Genomic DNA, 11,074 nt, shown 5'->3' on the forward strand with positions numbered 1-11,074 from the left:
AGGTCAGGGAGTCTCTATAGACGAGCTGATGGTCAGGGAGACTCTAAAGGCTAGCTGAAGGCCAGGGAGTCTCTATAGGCGAACTGAAGGCCAGGGAGTCTCTATAGGCGAACTGAAGGCCAGGGAGTCTCTATAGGCGAGCTGAAGACCAGGGAGTCTCTATAGGCGAGTTGAAGGCCAGGGAGTCTATAGGCGAGCTGAAGGCCAGGGAGTCTCTATAGGCGAGCTGAAGGCCAGGGAGTCTCTATAGACGAGCTCAAGGTCAGGGAGATTCTAAAGACGTACTCAAGGTCAGTGAGTCTCTATAGACGGCCAGCTAAAAGTCAGATGGTCTTCTATAGAACAACTAAAGATCGGTCAGGAGGTCTTCTATAGACCAGCTTAAGACCACCCAGGTGGTCTTCTATAGACAAGCTGAGCATCAGATTGTCTTCTATGGACCAGCTGAACATCAGATGGTCTTCTATAGATCAGCTGAGCATCAGATGATCTTCTATAGATCAGCTGAGCATCAGATGGTCTTCTATAGACCAGCTGAGCATCAGATGGTCTTCTATAGACCAGCTGAGCATCAGATGGTCTTCTATAGACCAGCTGAGCATCAGATGGTCTTCTATAGACCAGCTGAGCATCAGATGGTCTTCTATATACGACCAAGTGAGGGTCAGATGGTCTTATATCAGATGGTCTTATATCAGATGGTCTTCTATAGACGACCAGCTGAGGGTCAGCTTGTCTTCTATAGACGACCAGCTGAAGGTCAGATGGTCTTCTATAGACGACCAGCTGAAGGTCAGATGGTCTTGTATAGACGACCAGCTGAGGGTCAGCTTGTCTTCTATAGACGACCAGCTGAAGGTCAGATGGTCGGATGGACGACCAGCTGAGGGTCAGATGGTCTTCTATAGACGACCAGCTGAGCATCAGATGGTCTTCTATAGACCAGCTGAGCATCAGATGATCGTCTATAGACCAGCTGAGCATCAGATGATCGTCTATAGACCACCTGAAGGTCGGTAGATCGACTCTTCCTTAAATAGAAGAGATCAAATGGGCTCATCCTTCAATAGAAGAGCTCAAATGGATTCTTCCTTCAGTAGAAGAGCTCCTTCAATAGATGAGGCTTTTTCCAAGAGATGAACTCAAAGGAGAATCAATGTAAGACCTCAAGTGAGCTCCTCCTCAGAGACCTCAAATGGACTCTTCCTTCAATAGAAAAGCCCAGATGGGCTCCTTCTTCAACAGAAGAGCGCAGATGGGCTCCTTTTTCAATAGAAGAGCCCAGATGGGCTCCTTTTTCAATAGAAGAGCTCAAATGGGATCTTTCTTCAATAGAAGAGCTCAGATGGTCTTCTATAGACCAACTGAAGGTCTGAAGAGAGGTTTTTCCTTAAGTAGGAGAGCTCAAATAGGTTCGTCCCCCAACAGAAGAGCTCAAATGGGCTCTTCCCTCAAAAGAAGAGCTCAAATTGGCTCTTCCCTCAATTGATGAGCTCGTATAGGTTCTTTCTTCAATAGAAGAACTCAAATAGACTCTTCCTTCAATAGAAAAGCTTAGATGGGCTCTTTCCTCAACAGAAGAGCTCATATAGACTCTTCCTTCAATAGAAAAACTCAGGGAGAGCCCTTTCAATAGTAGAGCTCAGAGGAGCCCTGCGTTCATCAGAAGAGCTCATATGGGCTCTTCCTTCAATAGACGACCTCGAATGGTATCTTCTGGTATCAATTGAAGGCCTCAAATGGGTTCTTCCTTCAACAGAAGGGTTCAAATGGACTATTACTTCATAAGAAGAGCTCAAATGAACTCTTCGTTCAATATAAGAACACAGATGTGTTTTTTTTTTTTGCAATTGAAGATCTCGAATGGCATCTTCCTTCAATGAGCTCCTCCTTCAATATAAGACCTCAAATGGGCTCTTTCTGCAATAGAAGTCCTATTTTTGAAAAAATCGCTTATTAAAAATAGTTCATTTACCTTTTCCTTACACTCACTGTATACACCAATCTATATTGATTGCGTATTCTGCAGAGCAAAAGCAAAAAAACAACAACTACAACAACTCAAATCAAAATAAAATAAAAAAGCGTGATTGATAACAAGCGAGGCATCGCAGTTACGTGCATAAATAATTTCAGTTTTAATTGCATTTCAATAAAAGAACAAAACATAGGTGTTTATTATATGGGACATTTGATAACGCTGACAGGCAGGCAGCGAAGACAACAACAAGAGAAAAAAAACAAATGCCATTAAATATTATGATGATGGTCGATTAAAATTCAAATAACATAAAATTGAATAAAAGACAAAAAAGCGAATAACAAATGAGACACAAAAAACAATAAAACATATGTTTTCAATATTTTATGAAGAGAAGGAAATGCAAGTCATTGAGGGGTAGCCTACAAAAAATATATGGGGTGATCTGTAGAAAGAAGAAAAATTTAAGAAAAAATAAAAAAATGGTAAATTTTGAAGGAAACTCGTTGGAGAGGGAAGATGATTGTGGTGCTCCAGAGGTTGGTTGTTTTGAGATCAGCTGAGCGCAGTAAATTTTCATGAAGCCTTCTCCACACAGAGGGCCTTTCAAAAAGTCTTTTAAAAGAATTTAAAAGAAAATAATTTCATTTGGTCTACTTGACTCTGGTAAACATCCTTAGTGCCTCTACACAACGACATTTTTTCGGATTTTTGAATTTCGAGGTATTGAGGTAAACGATATCTGCTATGAATTTCCAGAAAAGCTCAATATATGTGATACATCTAGGTTGTAGGAACTTACATATGGAAGACCCACCAAGATATCCATATGCTGCGAAAAGTCAATAAGTCTGCTTGGTTCAGAATTCATCGTTGATATCTCCCAATCATTTAAAACTTTTCCACAACTAATCTACCCATGATTGTCCCCTTCACCAGACTTCCCTATTCAGAAACCCCCCTCTAACATTCTTGCACCCAAATTATCACAACATTGTCTTCCTCGATCAGGTGTTGGACCCCACTCGAAGCAATGTGTATCGATATCAGTTCCAAATTGCAACGAGTATTTAAGCAAATACGAACAAATTATCAGCAAAGCCCTCAACCAATAAATACTCGTATTCGAACAAAAAACCGGTCGATCGGTCTGTCATAAAATTTTGAACACAGATACAATCAAAAGAAGAAAAAATCCCCCGCATTTTAAGTTCCAACAAAAACTGCAATCTAATCTCTTTATGATTTACCAGCTGATCTCTGAAGTATGGCCATAAATAAAATCGCATTTGATGGGTCGATCCAGTCGGTCGATGAACCTTGGCATTTTCAGCTGAAAACAGGGGATTTTTCTTTTAATCGAGATACTTAATAAATTTCTGATAACAATACTTAAAACTGTATTTATGTCATTCGATGGGAATGATAACAGGTCTTTAAAGAGGCAAATTCAAAATTTAAATATTCATAAAAGGGCTTCTATCAATACCGGCCTCACAAGAAGGAGATAAAAGGAAGTTTTCAAAACATGAAAAACCCTCAAAAGCATGATTATCCCTAGAAAAGCTCAGGAGAGGTCCTCCTCTTTCCAAAGAAGAGCTCAAGTAAGTTCTCCTGCTAATAGAAGAGCTCAAATGAGCTTCACTTTCCATAGAAGAGTTCAAATGAGATTCACTTTCCAAAGAAGAGCGCAAATGAGTACCTCATTCAAAAGGAGAGCTTAAATGAGCTCTTCTCCTAATAGAAGAGCTCACATGAGCTCCTCTTCTAATAGAAGATCTCACATGAGCTCCTCTTTCCATAGAAGAGCACAAACGAGCTCCTCCTTCCAAAGAAGAGCTCAAATGAGCTCCTCTTTCCATAGAAGAGCTCAAATGAGCTCCTCTTTCCAAAGAAGAGCTCAAATGAGCTCCTCTTTCTAAAGAAGAGCTCAAATGAGCTCCTCTTTCCAAAGAAGAGCTCAAATGAGCTCCTCCTTCCAAAGAAGAGCTCAAATGAGCTCCTCCTTCCACAAAAGAGCTCAAATGAGCTCTTCTTTCCAAAGAAGAGCTCTTTCCAAAGAAGAGCTCAAACGAACTCTGTCTTCGAATAGAAGAGCTCAAATGAGCTCTGTCTTCGAATAGAAGAGCTCAAATGAGCTCTGTCTTCTAATAGAAGAGCTCAAATGAGCTCTGTCTTCTAATAGAAGAGCTCAAATGAGCTCTGTCTTCTAATAGAAGAGCTCAAATGAGCTCTGTCTTCTAATAGAAGAGCTCAAATGAGCTCTGTCTTCTAATAGAAGAGCTCAAATGAGCTCTGTCTTCTAATAGAAGAGCTCAAATGAGCTCTGTCTTCTAATAGAAGAGCTCAAATGAGCTCTGTCTTCTAATAGAAGAGCTCAAATGAGCTCTGTCTTCTAATAGAAGAGCTCAAATGAGCTCTGTCTTCTAATAGAAGAGCTCAAATGAGCTCTGTCTTCTAATAGAAGAGCTCAAATGAGCTCTGTCTTCTAATAGAAGAGCTCAAATGAGCTCTGTCTTCTAATAGAAGAGCTCAAATGAGCTCTGTCTTCTAATAGAAGAGCTCAAATGAGCTCTGTCTTCAATAGAACAGCTCAACTGAGCTCTGTCTTCAATAGAACAGCTCAACTGAGCTCTGTCTTCAATAGAACAGCTCAACTGAGCTCTGTCTTCAATAGAACAGCTCAACAGAGCTCTGTCTTCAATAGAAGAGCTCAAATGAGCTCTGCCTTCAACAGATGAGTTCAAGAGGGCTCTTTCTTCAATAGAAGAGCTCAAGAGGGCTCATCCTTCAATAGAAGAGCTCAAGAGTGCTCTTCCGTCAATAGAAGAGCTCAAGAGTGCTCTTCCGTCAATAGAAGAGCTCAAGAGGGCTCTTCTTTTAATAGATGAGTTCAAGAGGGCTCTTCTTTCAATGGAAGAGCTCAAAAGGGCTTTTCTTCAAGTGGGCTTTTCTTCAAGTGGGCTTTTCATTCAATAGAAGACCTCAAGAGGGCTCTTCTTTCAATAGAAGAGCTCAAGAGGGCATTACTTTCAATAGAAGAGCTCAAGAGGGCGCTTCTTTCAATAGAAGAGCTCAAGCGAGCTCTTTTTTCAATAAAAGAGCTGAAGAAGCACTCTTCTTAGAGTAAAAGAGACCAAAGAAGTCACTCTTTCCATAGAAGAGATCAAATTAGATTCTCTTTCAGAGAACTGGAAGGAACTCTTCTTTCAATAGAAAAAGTCATAAAAGCTCTTTTTTTATAGAAGAGCTCAAATAAAATGTCCTATATATTAAATAACTCAAAAAGCCCTTCTATATATAGAAGTGCCCAAAGGGGTCCGTGCATTTTTTTCCTATATAAAAAACTTAAATGTGTTTAATATCTGTGACATACCCTGAAAAATCCCATAAAACCCTTAAAACTATTTAAACCCTCAAAAATTCACTTAGAATAGTCATGCTTTTGTGGTTTACCTCAGACCCTCGAAGACCTCTCTTCAAATCGAGCAAATACCAATCGCATTTCTTGGGTAATTTCCCTTCAGAAAAAAGTGACAACACTCTATAGAACTCCCTAGAACAACAACAACAACAATGTATCGTGTGAACCAAAGTGATTCCCTTTATCTACCGGTAGCCAATATTCAATTCGAAAATCACCTGTCAATGTTTTTGTTTTCGACCTTATCATTTGGTAATTGCCGCCAGAGGTGTATCCAGTAGTTGTTTATTTTTTCAGTTTTTTTGTTTTTGTTTTACTTTTGTTGTGACTTCTATTCGTGACGTCGCCGTGAGCAAAATGGAATAATTAATTTATATGTAACTGCATATTGGTAAAAACGAAAATGGGGAAAAAATTTAATAGTTTTAGTCATGGCATGAACGAATGCACAACTCTCGTGGTCTGGCACAACATGTCATCCGTCGTCCAATGGAATATTACCAATGTTATTCTCGCTGGTAATTGCGCAAAGGTTATTCCCCTCTCGGGTTTCAGAAAAATAAAAGCAAATCAAATAACCAGCAACAATTGAATGATTTAATTTTGAAGTAATTGAATTTGATTTCGATTGCAACAGTTAATCTAAAGTGATTTTTTTTTAGCCAGCGACCTTGAGCTTGATGGGAACTTTTAAAAACAGGAAAAGGCCTTAAAAGAGGATAACCATTAAACCCTTAGATAAAAGGTTTTGGAAGGGTCTTCTCTAGATAGAGGACCTTCATTATATAGAGAGCTTCTAAAGATAGGAAACGTTCACATGACCTTCTTTCGGAAATCTTACCTAGTTTTCCATGTTTTGAGAGATGTAATTACGCAAAATGTTGCCCTTTTCTGGGGAGAAGGAGAGTTCAGATTTCGTCCATTTTTTATCTAACTTAATCCACAGATTGGTCGAAATCGGATACTCCCTTTGCTATTTGTGAGGTAAAATATTGTCATTCACAATGTTGACCTTTTGTATGGGAGGTTCCAGAAGGAGTGGAACTCGTTTTAGGTTTGGAAAAAAATACTACCATGTGTGAAATGTGGACGAGATCCGATACTCTCTCTTCGAAAGTAATATTTCAAAACACTTTTTTAAGTTTACCGAGGAGTATACTAGTAAAACCATTGCACAATGGACCCACATCAAATTTTTTTATCCAAAACTATTTCAACATTTCCATATGTAAATCCTAGAAAGCAACAGTGACCTCAATATCGAATTTCAGGATTGGCACAATAATAGTACACATTTCCAGAACCACCTACTTCTTTTAACACGATATACGAACAGTCACCTCCATATAAAATCTCAGAATTCAAGCACTATCCTAAGACCCAATCCCAAATGTATTACCGTACATTCTATTCAGTTATACTATGTATGTCCAAAACCACCTCCTTCTCTACCTTGACATCAAAAGTAACTTTGATACAAAATTTCAGGATTCTATTCCAACACCCAATACCAAATTTAGTAATATTTGGTACGTTTACGCTATCGTACAACTATCTAGCTGCCAGCTCTATGCCTTCGCCTAATAACTAATTTAGTAGTAGAACAAACATAGACTGTATCTCAAAACCAACGCCAAATCTCAACCACAGATACCAACAGATACCTCGACATATAATTTCAGAATTTCAGCTCTATCCCTTCACACAGTACCAAATTTAGTACTTTTCGTACAAATATAGTACACATCTCCAAAACTACCTCCATGCCTCAATCCCAGATACCAATAGGGTCTCAATATCAAAATTTTAGGATTACAGCTCTATTTCTCACTCAATACCCAAATTAGTACAACCTTCATGTCCTAATCATAGATACCACAATGGTCTTGATATCAAATTCCAGAATTTCAACTCTATTCCAACACCCAATACCAAATTTAGTACTATTTTGTACTTTCCACAACCACCTCCATATCTCAATTTCAGAATACCTTAACATCAAATATCAGGATTCCAGCTCTATCCCTTCACACAATACCAAATTTAGTACTATTAAGTACTTTTCGTACAAATATAGCACACATTTCCAAAACCACCTCCATGCCTTAATACCGGATAGCAATAGAAACCTCAATATTAAAGGATTTCAGCTCAATATCCAATTTAGTACCACTTGATACTTTTCGGAAAATTATAGTTCACGATTCCAAAAAATACTCCATATCTCAATTCGAGATACCCACAGAGACCTCAATATGAAATTTCAACTCTAATTCAGCCATATTTAGTACCATTTAGTACTTTTCGTCGAAATATGGGATGCATTTCCAAACAACCACATAATCCCAATCACAGATACCATTACAAATCTAAATCTAAATATCTAATTTCAGAATTTAGTCTCTATCTCTTTACCCAATAACAAATTTTGTACCACTTTGTACTTTTTGCACAATTCTAGAACACAGTTCCAAAACTACTTGCATATCTTAACCACAGAAACCTTGAAAACCAAATTTCAGAATTCTATCTCTATTAAAACTCCCACTACCTAATTTTGTACTATTTAGCACTTTTCGTACAATTATGGTACCCATTTTCAAAACTACTTCCATATCCCACACACATACCTCAATATAAAATTTCGGTACTCCACCTCTATATCCCTTCAGTCAATATAAAATTTAGAACCATTTAGTACTTTTCGTACAAAAATTAGACGCATTTCCAAAACCATCGTCAAATCTCAACACACGGATACAATCATTAATCTAAGATGACATTTTAGAATTTTATTTCTGCCCCTTCACCCAATGCCAAATTTAGTACCTTTTTGTACTTTTCGTACAATTATAGCACACATTTCCGAAACCACCTGCATGTGTCTAGGATACACATGAACAGCGACCCTAACTCTAAAATTCAGATATCAAGCGCTATTTGTTCAGCCAAACCCTACTACTTTTGGTACACGTATTGTTCGAATTTTGAAAAACCCTTTAGCTTGTCTATTCTATACAACATCAAAGAGTCTCACTTCTAACTTCAGATTCCAAATCTATTCCTTCCTTAAATACTAAAATTAATACTATTTAGTACCTTTCGTACTATTTGGTACGTATTTCCAAATCCCCCGCCATATATCAACGAACCCGCACAAAAGGTAATTCTGATGCCTAATTTTGGACTTTCAATTCAATCCCTTGCCCAAATACCAAATTAAGTACCATTTAGAACTTTTTAGTACGTATTTCCAAAACCATCTATAAAATCTTAAACAATCTAAACCTAAACACTAACAGTGATGAACTTTTTGTAACTTTAGAGTTCCAAAATTTCCAAAAGCCTTTTGGTACATCTATTATACCCTCCACCATAGATAGTATACATATTCTTGATCAGCGTAAAATTCTAAGACGATTTAGCCCTATCCACCCGTCCGTCTGTCGGTCTGTTGTAATTACGCTACAGTCAAAAAGAATTAAGATAGGAAACTAAAAATTTTTGCACAGATCTGCTTTTTGTCTGCAAGCAGGTCGAGTTCGAAGATGGGCTATATCGGCCTCCATACACAAGTGCCCCCCGATCGGGAATTTTCATGATTTTCACAAGGAGTTTTTTTGTGAGTACTTTACCCCCTGAATTATAATTCTCTATATAGGTCCTCGATATCGCATATCCATATAACGGTACCCTCTATATTCGGTATTTTTAAGATTTTAGCCACATTTTTCAACGTAATTGTCTGAAAATTCACACAAGGAGTTCTTGTGAGTACTTTATCCCCTGGAAGAGAATTATCTATATGGGTCCACGATATCGTATAGCCCCCATAAAACTGTACCCCCCGATATTCGGTATTTGGATGTTTCAATGGAATTGTCTGAAAATCCACACAAGGAGTTCCTTGTGAGTACTTTATCCCCTAGGAAGAATGGTTTATATAGGTCCACGATATCGTATAGCCCCCATATAAGATACCCCCCGAAACTAGGTATTTTGGTGATTTCAGTCAATTTTTTTAATGGAATTATCTCAAAATCCACAAAAGAAGTTCCTTGTGAGTACATTACCCCCTGGAAGAGAATTGTCTATATAGGTCAACGATATCATATATCCACTATATAACAGTTCGTCCCGATAATCAGTATTTTGATGATTTTTGAGACGTTATTCACCAGAATTGTTTCAAATTCCGTATATAAAGTTCGGAATAGTTACTACAGCCTATAACACAAATTACTTATGCAGTATACTCATGTCTGCTTTGGAAGATAATTTTTGGATAGAAGAATCTGAAAAACATTGAAGGCTTTCCTCTTGCCTTCAGTAGATGGAAAATGTTCAAAATGGGATACATAAGCCGACTTTCGGTTAAGCGATTCTTGGTATTGAAAAATCTAAAAATCGAAGTCACTTTTGCCAGTAATTAAAATCAAAAAGTCGATTTTTAGTAATTGATTTTGAATTAATAGATTTTTATCGACTTTTAATTTTTTAAAGTCATTTTTTTAAAGTCGACAATATTGACAAAACTACAATAAAAAAATAAAATCGAAATCCTCAAAATAACAAATCAAATAATGGCAGATTGGAAAAAAAATCTCGAAAAGTTTTTAACTAAGAATCCATAATTCCAAAATGCCAGAAATTTAGCAGAACTTAAAAAAATAAACCATGAACGTCCATTTAAAAAAGTATTTATGATATAGAAGACCTTGAAAACGTTTGTAATCATTTAATTCAGATCACCAAATAGTACTCACTTTGCAATTAAATATAATTATTTCAAATTTTCGCTTCCAGCCAAACTATTCGGGGTAATCTGTTTGATTTAAAATGGAATAAAAATAGAATGGCCAATTATAAAATCTGAAAATAAACAGAACAACAAACAACAATTAAATGGTTTTTTTTTTATTTATTTGGTAGCATATAAAAATAGAACTTTTCAATTGTGTAATAAAAAAAAAACAGACACATATTTACACATGTACGCATAAATACTCACACATTTAATGATGGAGCAAAAACCAAAAAAAAAAGTTGGTTCACTATAAATATTTAACAAAATGTTTAAAAAAAAATTATTGTTAAGGGTCAAAGTTGGTTCGTTCCCATCAAAAAAAAAGAAAAAAATACATTAAATATTCAAAACTTTGTTGGTTTGTACATTTATTGGCTTTTTTTCTGCTCCAGTTTTTATTGTGACGTAAATGGATGACAGGGAAAAAATCACGAAACCTGCGTGGCGTTGAAATTACCATTTCTTATTTGAAATGAATGTTTGATGACATGGCAGTATTTACCCACAGACATTTAATTAATACAATACTCTAAACGAAATAGTTTAGGGTGTTTTCGAATAATCAAAATTGGTTTATGCTGCCGACTCGAATTTCCATAATTGTCATGTAGGTACCTAATTTGACCGTTTTAAAGGTCAAGCAAACAGATGAAAAAAAGTTTATCAAACATTTGAAATCAAACAAAGGCGTTAATATGTCTGGCTGGTCAAACATGTTTGTTCAAACGTTACCGTTATGCCGTGGTATCCATACTTGAACACGCGATCAATTCGTGTGGATAATTATTTGAACGACTTTAAACTGAATTGAAATGGATAAATAACCTGTCAGAGTGGTGGGTCAAATATTTCAGGGTTAAAA

At 36.9% G+C, this 11,074-nt stretch overlaps 1 protein-coding gene across 1 annotated transcript in view; it reads right to left on the reverse strand.

Annotated features, from left to right (window-relative positions):
• Window positions 1–10,399, reverse strand: part of LOC101896923 (trichohyalin) — a 51,891-nt gene extending 41,492 nt beyond the window's left edge. Inside the window, exon 1 of the mRNA XM_059128535.1 lies at window positions 10,172–10,399. The gene's annotated coding sequence lies outside the window, so the exon portion shown is untranslated. The remainder of the gene's footprint in view (window positions 1–10,171) is intronic.
• Window positions 10,400–11,074: the final 675 nt, after the last annotated feature.

This window comes from Musca domestica, unplaced genomic scaffold (genome assembly GCF_030504385.1).
Source record: "Musca domestica strain aabys unplaced genomic scaffold, Musca_domestica.polishedcontigs.V.1.1 55, whole genome shotgun sequence".
Classification (NCBI taxonomy): domain Eukaryota; kingdom Metazoa; phylum Arthropoda; class Insecta; order Diptera; family Muscidae; genus Musca; species Musca domestica.